This window comes from Nicotiana tomentosiformis, chromosome 12 (genome assembly GCF_000390325.3).
Source record: "Nicotiana tomentosiformis chromosome 12, ASM39032v3, whole genome shotgun sequence".
In the NCBI taxonomy this organism is placed as follows: Eukaryota; Viridiplantae; Streptophyta; class Magnoliopsida; order Solanales; family Solanaceae; genus Nicotiana; species Nicotiana tomentosiformis.
Window position 1 is genome coordinate 43,161,064 of NC_090823.1, and position 14,007 is coordinate 43,175,070.

Consider the following 14,007-nt stretch of genomic DNA (forward strand, 5'->3'; position numbering starts at 1 on the left):
CCGTTATTTGATTATATTTGTTAAATGTATCAAATAGAACTAAGTCAAGGATTTTATGAATTTAAAAGCTTCAAGTTGAATTGTCTTTATTTTGAAAAGAATCAAGAAAGAGTTATGATTTATTGATAATTTATATTTGACCGAGTCGCAAGTATTATCCGCGAGCGGGTTATTTCTTTCTACTACTCTCATGGGAGCGGGCCGTTCACCTCGGCAGGTTAATAGATGCATCTATGGTTCGTGCCGTTCGACCCTCGGTAGTGCACATTTTACATTTATGTTGGATCAGGCCGAACGTCCTCGGTGGAATGTTGTGCGTGATAATAGAACTGGAAGTCCCTTTTTTTAAAATTGGTATAGATTCTTTATTAGAAAGATCTTTTGTTTTAAATGAAGGAAGTGATTTGGGTTCTTAAATAAGGTGATGAATTATTCAGTTATTTCTTGTTCTAAGTTTTATTGTTATATATATCTTGCTTAATTATAATTTCATATTATCATATTGTTGGCCCTTAGTAAGTGTCGGAGTCGACCCCTCGTCACTACTTCTTCGAGGTTAGACGGGATACTTATTGGGTATGCGTTGATTTACGTACTCATTCTATACTTGCTGCACGTTTTGTGTAGGTGCATATATGTCTAGTGGCCTTGTGGGCGCAGAGGCACGGTTATTGCGGGGACTTAGGTGAGCTGCATTCCACGTTACGAGTCCGCAGCCAGCAGAGTCTCCTTCAGAGTATTTATATTTTCCTATCCAATTTGTATTCCGGACAGATGTTGTATATTATTTTATACTCCTAGTTAATGCTCATGCACTTGTGATACCGGATTTTGGACGATTATGTGTTGCACTGTATTGGAATTTTTAAAGATATTATTATTTATTTTGTGAACTTCATCTTTTACTATTTAATTGAAGGAAATATGATTTCAGAAATATCAAAAATGAGAACCAAATTAAGTATTTAGTTTTGGCTTGCCTGACCGCGGTGTTCGGCGTCATCACGACCTTTAATGGATTTTGGGTTGTGACAACATGGTATCAGAGCACTAGGTTCACTTAAGTCTCACGAGTCATGAGCGAGTCTAGTAGAGTCTTGCAGATCGGTACAGAGACGTCTGTACTTATCTTTGAGAGGCTATATGACTGTTAGGAGCACTTCCCTTCTTGATTCCTCGTCGTGCGATTCGATTCCTTTGAGGCTTATGCCTTCATTCCCTTCCTATTCAGTCTTATGCGACGTGAAGCGCTTGTTATAAATTGGAAATTGAGGAATTTTAATGGTACTACAGCTTTGGTGCATGATCTTTCTCCCTGCGTATTTGATTGGGCTATTGCCGTCGCCTCACGGAAGGCTGTTCTGCCGTTGCAGCTCAATGTCAGCATTACCTAAGGTTTTGAGATTTGGCATTGATTGTTATGACGATTCGTGCGTTGCTATCGCACCGTGTTTGTGTAATGTTAGGATGCTGGTCTATGCATCGAAGTAGTGAATGACTTGGAAAAGAGGTTTACTCAGTGCATGATTCAGAGATCCAGTATTTTATTTCCGGTGAAAGAAAGACAATCAGACTATGAATGTTAAGGTTTGGTTTGACGGAGTAATGAGGCTTGGTATTTCGAGCATGGTAGAATTTTCACCTATGATGTGGTGTCGTCACCCTGGATTGAATGTGTTAAGTTCGTTGGTATTATGGTCTTCATCAATTTGCCTTCGGGCAGGGTGGTATGAAACAGTGCCGGGGAAGCGGCTGTCAGAGATCGCAGTGTGCGGTGGTTCAAGACTTAATTGGTGGTCCGGCTGTTAAGGGCTCAAGGAAGATGATCTCCGGAAAGGTTTAAAGTTGGTAGCGATCTATTGGTTCAAGTGCTACAGAGATAGATATTGAGTTAAGGCAACAATTGGGCAGCGAAGGATGAGGAAGGACATGTAGGGGATGTCTTGCAGTGGTTAAATTTCTAGAAGGCCAAGTGTGAGAAATAGAAGTCGGGTAGTTGCTTAAAGAAGAGGGTTTGACCAAAGTGGGAGAGTGGCAGAGTAGCATATGGGTTCTGTGGTAGGATGACTATACGCCTTGGGAAAAGTTTAGAGTGATTTGGAACTCATGGTGGACAGTGACTAAGTCTACGAACTTAATTTGGAATATTGGCTGCTATACGGAGAAGGGTTGGATACGACGGAAAAGAGTTACATTATATGAAGAAGCATACAACATGACTTTGGATTGGAATGTATCATCGCACATTTAGTTGATGTCAATGGGGAGTGAACGGGCTTGTACGACTGGTGAATGAGCACGAGCTCAGGATGGTTTAAGGATTTCATAGTAATTGTACTCGGTGTAGTGTTGTTGGAAGATGTCGGCATGGAATTTCCACAGGTGGGTTATTTCTGGTGAGCAGGTTAACTGTTGCGTGGTGTTGATGAAACTTCTACGAAGAATTTTACGGGCTATCCGATAAGAGGTCGAATATGTAAATGTGGCTAGTGATTCAAGGCATTCATGAAATGGTTAACAGGAAGATTTTGAGGAATTTAGCGGGTCGATTGCGCAAGGTCATGTCAGTAAGAAAGAAGGAATCTTGGTAGGTTCCAGAGTTATGCAATGGTAGCTTCAAGCTAAGTGGGAGAGCCTCACTGTCTATGATTGGATTACATGGTTATCTACTTGTGAGGTTTCTGATTATCGGCATGTTGGTGGGTTATTACGACTAAAGAAAGAGAACATCAGTGGTGATTTGAGTCAAGGATTTGAGGAATGTGTGATACAATTGGTATTATAGATTCATGTTCAGGCTTTGGGAAGACTCGGAGTTTATGCTTCGTGTAGAGGTGAGTTATAAGGAACGTGATCCAGTCGGGTGCTTCTTTGAGAGAGTGTTCATGTGCCAGTAGGGCCTTGGAGTTTGATCATAATTGGGAACAAGTCAGAGTGGGTGACTCTCCACAAGAGTTCTAGTGGGTTCAATGTGCGGTGCCTAAGGATTTTGAGCCAGTAGTATGGTTAAGTATTGAGTTTTTCCAGCAGATTATGAAAATTGGCTTGGAATGTTCTACGTTATCTTCGGTATGCGGTGTGGCATTGGAGGAATGGGAGAAAATAACTTCGGATTCATAGAGGGATTTTCAGAATAGGTGTACCAGTTGAAGACGCGAATATGCGCACAAGGAGGGCATGAGATGGTTCGTGGGGTTTTGGAGACAATGTGGTCTCGTGAAATGGGGTCACTCAAGATGAGTGCGGATTGAGTTCGTTATATTGATAAAGGAGCTGTTGTTATTTCTAAGGAAGATCTAGAGTAAATTAGAAGGAGTCGGATTCGGTTAGCAATGGTTGAATTGGCATGATGGTGGCAATGATCAGTTCCTTCAGCGTGTTAAGTATACCTGTGATTTGTGGCGGTACGTGCGAGGTTTGACGGCCACCGTAATTTATTTTATTTGGAGGCATGCGAGTATTATGACCTGTTATGTGTAGATGGTACCCGGAGGAATTATGGTGGTTTAAACCACCACTTGAGGTTTGTATTTTCTGTGGTTAAGGGAATTCAGTCACGTGGGGCAATGGTTCTCCTGAAATGAGTTAAGTGAGAAGTTTCTATATGATGAAGTGTGTACCCTATTGGTGGTTCGAGAGTTATGATAAAATTCTGGTACTCTTGCGTATTGGTATGTTAGGTGCAGTGAGCGGCATGGGAATTGGAAGTTGAGGATCAAGGTTGCAGTTGATGTAGACAAGAATGTCACGAGCTCGGATGAGCAAGAAAGAATTCAGATGTTTAGAGTAAGTTGGTATTGTCTTTAGCGTCACCTGAGATCGGTGTCCTATGTAGGAGGCTTTGCGTACTGATTGCGGATTCTTGATTTGCTTTACAGCATTAAAGTGGCCGGCTGTATGGAGGTGTAGACTTGTTACCTGGTGCGGAAGGTCGTGGGAGTGTGTCCCACGGGAAGATTATGTAAGTGTGACATGTAGTCACCTGATTGATTAAAGATTTAAAACCAAGTATGAAGATTGTGGTACTATCGCTAATGTGAGAATTTATGCCTGAAGGATGCTTGGTTCATTTGATTATGAGTTGTGGAAGTTTGTTCCGGATCCGACGGTTGTTCTTGTGTGCCATGGGAAAAAGGGATATTGTGGATCCTTGAAAGGTTATTAGCCTAGTGCGGTACGATCAGAATCGGCTTGAGGTCCGTGGATGGATCTAAATATGAATATGGGCTCTATATCAAGGCGAATGTGTTCATTTCAGCATAGCGTTATTTTCGGAGGGTTCTTCGAACCTCAGATGTTATTTTTGTTGTCGGTCCTTCCGTGTAGTCTCTATTGTTCCATGTGGTTTGTGAGGCGGTTTGATTATTCGCACTCGTATTGAGATCCCGTATCTATCGTGGTGTTATACGAGCAGGATGGCTCTCGAGATACAGGTCATTTATCGCACCTTAGTTGTGCTTGAGTTTTGTAGCTTATGGCGCTACCCGTCTCTTTAGGATTTGTATTATGCACTTAGTGTGCTTGTGGTTGATATTCAGGCATTTCGTGAGTATGTGCTTTACAGCTCGAGGTATGTTTTCCTTAGATTATTATGTGTGGACCGAGTGGAATGCCGCCACGGGTACGTTGTTTGGATCGGGTGGAACCCCGCCATGGGTAACATGTATAGATCGGATTGCACGCCGCAACAGTGTGATGTTGAGTACAGTTCCCTATACCTATTCTTGTGTGTTTTGCTTCTCAGTTCCTAGGGAAAGTTCATAATTTCTTTTCGGTTGTTTAATTAGTTACGTGGGTTGAGTAGTTCTTTCCAGAGTTCGTTTCCTTATGTACCACATTCGAGTTTATGGATTGTTGGCACATGGTGGCATCATATGAGACCTTTGGTAGTGTTTGTGGTGGCTTATTGCTGGAACGACTTGTACTGGGTGAGACGAGATTTTTGGACCTGGGATCAGTGCGATCAGATTTATATAAAGCATATTAAAGAGTAAATATTGTTATTCAGTCTAGAATGAGGTAATGGTTCTTGTCGGATGAGAGACTCCATAAATTGTAATTCGGCAGGTGGCTATGAGTTCTACACATCTTCTCTGTCGTGGCATTTCAAGAATTGGAACAAGACTTATATGTGTCATGAGGTGTGTTGTAAGCATCAGATTCGTGGGATTTCGGCTATTGTTGTAAGAGGATGTTATTATGGTCATGTGAATGATGTAGTGCATTGTGTGAATTTAGTGATCGTGTAGTGATCGATACAGTGTTCGTATGTTGGAAACAAGCCTGGTGGAGAATTCCGGATGTTGAAATTTGACTCTAAGACTTACTTGACTAAATAAAGAGAAAGATCTTCAGATTGGCTCGAGCTAATGTGCCCAGCTGGGTTGTGGTAGCATGGGTAGGTGCACTAGGTGTTAAACAGTGATTTCAGACAACTCCAGCACAGTTCTTAGCACGTTCGAGGAAGAACGTATGTTTAAGTGGGAGAGTAACGAACCGACCAATTGGGGCCATGAGCAGCTTCACTTCAGGTATTATGACTTGTACGCGTGGTCGGAATTGAATTTCGGAAGTTCAGAGACGATTTGGAAAGAAAATTCTCATTGCGGAAGCTTTAAGTTGGAAGAATTGACCAAGGTTGGATTTTGAGTAAGCGACCTCGGAATCAGGATTTGAAGGTTCCAACAAGTTCGTATGATGATTTTGGATTTGGGCGTATGTCCGTATCGGGATTTGGATGACCCGGGTGCGTTTCGACGCCTATTGTGAAAGTTGGCATTTTGAAAGAATTTCATAAATTTGGGTTGAAGTGCTTTTTAATGTTATCGATGTCAGTTTGGGATTCCGAGACTGGGAATAGCTTCGTATGGCGATTCTGGTATTGGGAGCGCGTCCGGAAGTGGATTCGGAGGTCCGTAGGTCATTTTGGGGTCATTTGGCGAAAGTTAGAAATTTGAAGGTTTTTGAGATATTTGACCTGAAGTGGACTTTTGGTATCGGGGTCGGATTCCGATTCTGGAAGTTTGAGTAGGTCCGTAATGTCGAATATGACTTGTGCGTAAAATTTGAGGTCAATCGGACGTGATTTGATAGGTCTCGGCATCGAATGTAGAAGTTGGAAGTTCAAAAGATCATTAATCTTGAATTGGGGTGCGATTCATGATTTTAGCATTGTTTGATGTGATTTGAAGGCTCGACTAAGTTCGTAATGTGTTTTGAGATATGTTGGTATATTTGGTTAAGGTTCCAGGGGCTTCGGTTGGATTCCGGGTGGTTAACAGATCGAATTTGGAGTTGAAGAAGGAGCAAAAGCAGAAGTAGTTGGTGTCTGGTACAATCGCACCTGCGAGAAAGGGCCGCAGGTGCGAGCCCGTAGGTGCGGCGTTATGGTCGCAGAAGCGGTCCTGGACTACCTGGGAAAAGGGTCGCAGATGCGGAGTTAGGGGCGCTGATGCGCATCCGCGGGAGCGGTCAAGGCTCCGCAGAAGCGTGACCGCAGGAGCGGGTTGTTGTCTGCAGAAGCGGACTTGGCAGGGCTTGATGGAAAGCCACACCTGCGATGGGGAATGTCCATAGGTGCGGAGCCGCAGAAGCGACTGGTGGACTGCATATGCGAAAGTCGTCTGGGCAGAAGGGTTCTTTTAAAATCGGGATTTGGCTCATTTTTTCTCATTTTCATCTGGTTGGGGCGATTTTGGAGAGTTTCAAAGGGACATTTTCATCAAGCATCGCAAGGTAAGTGATTCGCACTTATTCTAAGTTAAATACATGGATTTTATGAGGATTTAAACATGAAAAGTGGTAGAAATTGTGGAGTTTTTGGTAAAAAACCTAAAAAATTTATTTTTGGATTTTGACCACGAAATTGGACGTGGAACTTGGAATAAATTACATATTTGAGTTTGTGGTGATATGGGTAAGGTTTATCTTCGAAAATTTTCGGAATCCGGGCACATGGACCTGAGGGTGATTTTATCGACTTTTCAAGCGGAGTTAAGAATTGTTATAAATTGGATTATAATAAGTATTAGAGTGTGTATTTATGGATTGCATGTTTATTGACTAGTTTTGAAGCGTTGGGCATCGGTTTGAGTTATTGGAAGGGCTTGGGAGCCGGTGATGGAACTTCGGAGTGAGGTAAGTCTCTTTTCTAATCTTGTAAGAGGAAATTTACCACATAGGTGAACTTAATTAATATGTGTTGTTATTTGTGGGGGCTACGTTCGCACGAAGTGACGAGAGTCCGTATGTAGCTACTATTCCTGTTTATATCCGGGTAGTTTTAGGTTTACACCATGCTTTGTGGACACCGTTATTTGATTATATTTGTTAATTGTATCAAATGGAACTAAGTCAAGGATTTTAAGGATTTAAAAGCTTCAAGTTGAATTGTCTTTATTTTGAAAAGAATCAAGAAATAGTTATGATTTATTGATAATTTATATTTGACCGCGTCGCAAGTATGATCCGCGAGCGGGGTATTTCTTTCTACTACTCTCATGGGTTAATAGATGCATCTATGGTTCGTGCCGTTCGACCCTTAGCAGTGCACAATTTATATTTATGTTGGATCGGGCCGAACATCCTCGGTGGAATGTTGTGCGTGATAATAGACGTGGAAGTCCCTTTTTTTTAATTGGAATAAATTATTTATTTGAAAGATCTTTTGTTTTAAATGAAGGGAGTGATTTGGGTTCTTAAATATGGTGATGAATTGTTCAGTTATTTCTTGTTCTAAGTTTTATTGTTATATATATATCTTGCTTAATTAGAATTTCATATTATCATATTGTGGCCCTTAGTAAGTGTCGGAGTCGACCCCTCGTCACTACTTCTTCGAGGTTAGGCGGGATACTTACTGGGTATGCGTTGGTTTACGTACTCATGCTACACTTGCTGCACGTTTTGTACAGGTGCATATATGTCTAGTGACCTTGTGGGCGCAGAGGCGCGGTTATTGCGGGGACTTAGGTGAGCTGCATTCCACGTTACGAATCCGCAGCTAGCAAAGTCTCCTTCAGAGTATTTATATTTTTCTGTCCAATTTGTATTCCGGACAGTTGTTGTATATTATTTTATACTCCTAGTTAATGCTCATGCACTTGTGACACCAGGTTTTGGGCGATTATGGATTGCACTGTATTGGAATTTTTAAAGATATTATTATTTATTTTGTAAATTTTATCTTTTACTATTTAATTGAAGGAAATATGATTTCAGAAATATTAAAAATGAGAACAAAATTAAGTATTTATTTTTGGCTTGCCTGACCGCGTTGTCCGGCACCATCACGGCCTTTAATGGATTTTGGGTCGTGACAGGAATATAGAAGAAAGGTTGATGAGTGGATCTATCTATAGGTATAGATATAGATATATAGATATATAAATTGAATTTATTAAAAATATTTTTAGATTTTTACCAAAAGTGCCAAGTGACTTTTTCTCAATACTGTTTCAAAATTTTTCTAGAGAATTCTATCATACAATATTATATCTTACCATTTAATATAGTATTCTTGACCATAGTTTAGATTCAAAAATATCAATTAATAATATTTTTCAAAATTTTGAGCAAGTAGAATACAATAAATAGATTCTCGTTTTAATAATAATTAAATACTATATATTTAATTTAATATAGATATGGATTATAACTTTATAACCAATGACCTTTGACCAAATAGCAATGAGAAAATAACTATATCTAAGGTGTGATATCTTTTACGGCAAACACGCGCGTGGAGTTATATTATGTGTTGGTAACTTGCCAACTTAAAATATAATAGGTTTCAGAATAAGTAACTTTTAATATATAAAACTTATTACTTCCTTAAAAAAATGTAAATATTTCTTTCTCTTTTTTATTCATTATTACTTATCATTATTGCATTATTCATTATTTGGTATCTTTATGTTTTTATGTTGCCTCTATTAGTTTACTATTTGATAAAATATCCTTTGTTAATATAAAAAGTATTTTACTTATAATTAAAATATTCTTATTTTGTTTATAAAATTGTAATTTTGCATTCATTAAAAATATAAAGAGAGAAGCCTTTTATTATTTTGTTCAAAAGTCTAAAGAGATGAGCCTTCTGTTAATTACATTCTTTAATTATCTACATTTACAAATAATACTTATGTATATTATTTACTGTTTTTATAATTTTTTCTTGGTTATTTTTTTGGTGTTTAAATTTTTTTCATGAATAATTGTTAAATTTATCTAGTGGCGTTGTAGTATCTTGACACTTGGTGAATCTTATGAATGACTATTTTTTTATTCAAAAATTATCAAGTGATTTTTTATTATGTTGCCACTTGTCTTAGTATGGTGTATTTGTCTCTCCTTTTATTATACATAGATAAGTATAACTACATCATAATTTCTATTATATTTTTATATTTTTTATTTATTTCTTGTAATTATTGTTTATGTTTTTGTCATTACTTTTATCTATTATAATATTTTTAGTTAAGTGATCTTATACATATATCATGACCATATGAATTATTATTCAAAAAATCTCATCTCAAAAAATAAATTAGCCTCATCCTTTTATATATCTCTACATTGAAGTTATTTATTTATATATTTTTCCTGCTTTTTGTATAATAATTTCCTTAAAAATATATTGATATTTAATTATTTTTAATCCAAATTCAAAAAAGTAACTAATTATTAACTAATCTAACTATTTTTGTTCTAAAACTACCACATGTCTTTCTCCTACACTGCCACTATAATCTTAGGCTAGACCGCTAGACTTTCTTCCTTTTAGTAATATATATATATAGATGTTATTTACCTCATTAATTCTCCACATAGTTGCACCTGTTCAGACTACTCAACTTTTAAAAATTACTATTAAATTACTTTACGGTTACAAACGTTTCGTATTCTGGCATCTGCCTGAAATCCTTATATTTTTCTTCTTTTGGGTGCTGGTGCAAATTTCTTCCCCTTCCGATCTGAGTTCTTATTTGGCTATCAATTCATACGTTCTAGGAGAAGCAAATGCCTTTTATGCTAATATAGACTTTCCCAAGAAAACTGCATCCATGAAGTCAAGAAATAATTTTAGCAATTGTTCCAACAATTCACTTGACACCTATCTTTTATCAAGAAAGGTATTTTTGTCAAAATCGTCTCATGAGTTAGAAAAATAAATATCTGTTGCAATATTTTCTTTCTTTATACATGGCTGAATTTGTAGAGAATTTCTCTCTATACATGTGATGACCCAAAAGGTTATCTTATGTTTTATAACTCGAATCTGCACTATAAAACTTTAAAAATTTCATTTTTACCCTTCTCGAGTGCACAGTCCGAGCGTGTTTCCGAAAAACTTTTATGTTGAAAATTGATGAAAATAAGAATGTTTGCCTTAAAAGTTGATTTTAGTTGATTTCGGTCAATAGTTTTGGTAAACGGGGCCGGATCCATATTTTGACGGTCCCGGTGGGTCCGTATCGAATTATGGGACCTGGGCGTATGCCCGTAATCGAATTCCGAGGTCCTTAGCCCGAGTTATGAAGTTTTGATGAAAATTTTAAAGTCTGAAAATCAATTATTTTTTATGAATTGGTTGATGTTTGGCCTTATTGATACCGGGTCCGTATTTTAGTTTCGGAGCCCGGTATAGGTCCAATGTAATATTTATGACTTATCTGTGAAATTTGGTGCGAAACGAAGTTGATTTGACGTGATTCGGACGTCCAGTTGTGGAAATAGGAATTTTAAAGCTTTCTTGAAAATTTCATTCGATTTGGTGCTAAATTCGTAGTTTTAGGTGTTATTTTGGCGATTTGATCGAGCGAGCAAGTTCGTATGATGTTTTTTGACTTGAGTTCATGTTTGGTTTGGAGCCCCGAGGGATCTGGTGAGTTTCGGATAGACTACAGGATATTTTAGACTTAGAAAATCTGGTGTGTCTATGCTGTATCTGGTATCTGATATGTTGTGCTTCGCGATCGCGTAGTCACTCTCGCGATCACGAAAGGGAACCTGGGCTGGGGAGGATTTTACTCTATGCTAACGCGAGACGATGGTCACGAACGCGGAGCATTGGGGGGAGTTGCTCTACACGAACACGACCCGTCGAACGCGAACGCATAGCTTTAGCTAGGCTGGGCAGGGGACCTGGGAAACTCTATGCGAATGCGAAGGTAAGGCGGGCTGAAAATCTCCCGCGAATGCGTAAAGCCTCCCGCGATCGCGTAAGTCCTTAGGAGGCTGCTCTTCACGAACACGACAGTGTTCATGCGTTCACGATGAACATTGTCGCCCAGCACTTAAAACAGAATCAAAAACAGAATTTAGCCATTATTTCACATTTTCAAGAACCAAACGGGCTAGAGGCGATTTTCAAGAGATATGTTCTTTCCCAAAGTGTCAGTAAGTGATTCTAAACTATTTTTTTTCAATTACCCATTACATTTCATGAATTTTCAACCTAAAATTTAGAGTTTTCATGGTAGAATTAAGGGTTTGGGTAGAAACTAGGAATTTCAGAAATTTGGGGATTTAGACCTCAATTTGAGATCGGATTCCAAAATCAATTATATATCCGGGCTCGCGGATGAATGTGTAAATGGATTTTGGTCCGAACCTCGGGTTTTGACCAAGCGGGCCCGGGGTCAATTTTTGACTTTTTGAATAAAAATTTGAAAAATATAATTTATGCAATATAATTGATTCCTTTAGCAATATTTGATATTTTTGAGTCGTTTTTGAGTAGATACGAGTGGTTCGGAGGTGGATTCTAGAGGAAAAGCTGTGATTGAGTATTAAGTGGCATTCAGAGCGAGGTAAGTGTTATGTCTAACCCTGACTTGAGGGAATTAGGAACCTCAAATTATTTGCTATGTGAAATTCATGTGAGCGTTGTATATGTGAGGTGACGAGTACTTATGTACCGCCAATTTACGTGCTTTCCCTATATTCTTCCATTTTTCTTATATTGTCTCTTTCCTATGCCAAATTGTTACGTGTTTAGACTAGTGTTGTTAACTTGATCGTTCTTGTCATGTTTACGAATTTTCTGGTGATAATTGAGTAATTATTTAAAAGTTGAGATTGATATTGTGGAGTCAAATGTTGAAGTAAGGCTTGTACTTGTTATTCTATCTCCCTGTTGTTATTCATGCATTGCATTATGGTAAGGGAGAGTGTTAATGCACGAAGGGTGATGCCGTGCCATATTGTGAGTGTAAAAGCACGAAAGGTGATGCCGTGCCATATTGTGAGTGTTAATGCACGAAGGGTGATGCCGTGCCGTTTCTATTGTTTTTATGGGGAGATTAAGAGTAAAAGCACGAAGGGTGATGCCGTGCATTTTTCCTTTACTATATTCGTTGTTGTTGTTGATTCATAGTATATTGGTTGTTTCAGCTATCATTCTGCAGTAGTTCCTTATTTTGTATATCCCCCAGCATGTTTCCCCCCTCCCAATATTTTCTGTCTAGTTCTTCATTACTGTTATATATATATACATTGTTAAAATGTACATGTTGATTGTAGGTGCCTTGTCTTAACCTCGTCACTACTTCGAGGAGGTTAGGCTCGACACTTACCAGTACATGGGGTCGGTTGTACTGATACTACAATCTGTACTTTTTATGCAGATTTTGGTACCGGCTCGGGTTGATTGAGATTTTGCTATTGGACCACTATCCGGAGACTCAAGGTAGATCTGTCGGCATTCACAGACCTTGAAGCCCCCGTCTATCTTTTCTGTTCTACTGTTTCTTTCATTCAGACAGTTGTATTTCTTTCAGACTATTACTTGTAGTGAATTCTAGAATGCTCGTGAATTGTGACTCTAGATCCGGGTGGTATAAATTAATGCAGTTTTTATATTATTTCGCACTCGCTATATTTCATCTTAGCTAATTGTTGTTATTTACTTAATGAAATAAGGATTGTTTTAATGATTCTCTAATATTGGCTTGCCTAGCAAGTGAAATGTTAGGCGCCATCACGGTCCTGGCGGTGGGAATTCTGAGTCGTGACGATACACTAAGGGATCGTTTGGTTTGAAGACAAGTTGTGCTAAGATTAGTTATTCTAGGATTATTTATACTAAAATTAGTTATGCTAGTATTATTTCTTATTCACTGTTTGGTATGTTGTATTAATCCTAGGATTATCAATTTTACTGTTTTGTAACGACCTGATCGGTCATTTTATGTAATTTCATCCCGTTATCCCCTTTTATGCTTCACACATTTGTGTTTATAATTTCTATGACTTGCGGGGTTGGTTAGTTTCATTCCGGAAAGCTTTCGGGTTGATTTGGACCCTTTAATTCTTAATTTAGAAGTTTAAATTAGAAATGTTGATCAAACTTTAACTTTTGTGAAAATGACCCCGAAACTATATTTTTATGACTCCGATAGCTTCATATTGTGATTTTGGACTTGGGCGTATCCCCGTAATTGATTTTGAAAGTTCGTAGGTTGATTTACCAAAATTTGGCAATTTGAAGATGAAAGGTTTGACCGTAGATTGAATTTTAGATATCAAGCTCGGAATTTAATTTTTGAACTTGAAATAGGTCCGTTATGGTATTTAGAACTTGCCTACAAAATATGGTGTCATTTGAAATTTTGATAGATTCAGACGTTTAGTTGTAATGCTAGAAATTCTTGAACTTTACCTTGAAATTCATCCGTTTTAGTGTTCGATTCGTAGTTTTAGATGTTATTTTTGTGTTTTGATTGCGCGATTGAGTTCATATGATATTTTTAGACTTGTGTGGAGGTTTGGTTTGGAGCCCCGAGGGCTCAGATGAGTTTCAGACATGTTCCGGAGTGTTTTGGACTAAAATTGGCAAAAATCTGGTGTCTGGTGCCTCAGGTGTCGCAATTGCGAACACAAGGGTCGCATTTGTGAGCGTAGCAGGGGGCCCTCAGGTGTCACAATTGCGAAGTGATCTGGGATTTTGGGTAGTTCGCATTTGCAACAACTATGTCGCTTTTGCGAGGGCAGCAGGGTTCGCAA

The 14,007-nt window shown here is 38.4% G+C and overlaps 1 long non-coding RNA gene across 1 annotated transcript; it reads left to right on the plus strand.

Annotated features, from left to right (window-relative positions):
• The first annotated feature begins 9,842 nt into the window (after positions 1 to 9,842).
• LOC138903706 (uncharacterized) lies at positions 9,843 to 13,204 on the plus strand. Its single transcript, XR_011413062.1, has 3 exons — positions 9,843 to 11,400; positions 11,744 to 11,813; positions 12,630 to 13,204. It is a non-coding gene; the product is annotated as an uncharacterized lncRNA (long non-coding RNA).
• The last annotated feature ends 803 nt before the right edge of the window (positions 13,205 to 14,007 follow it).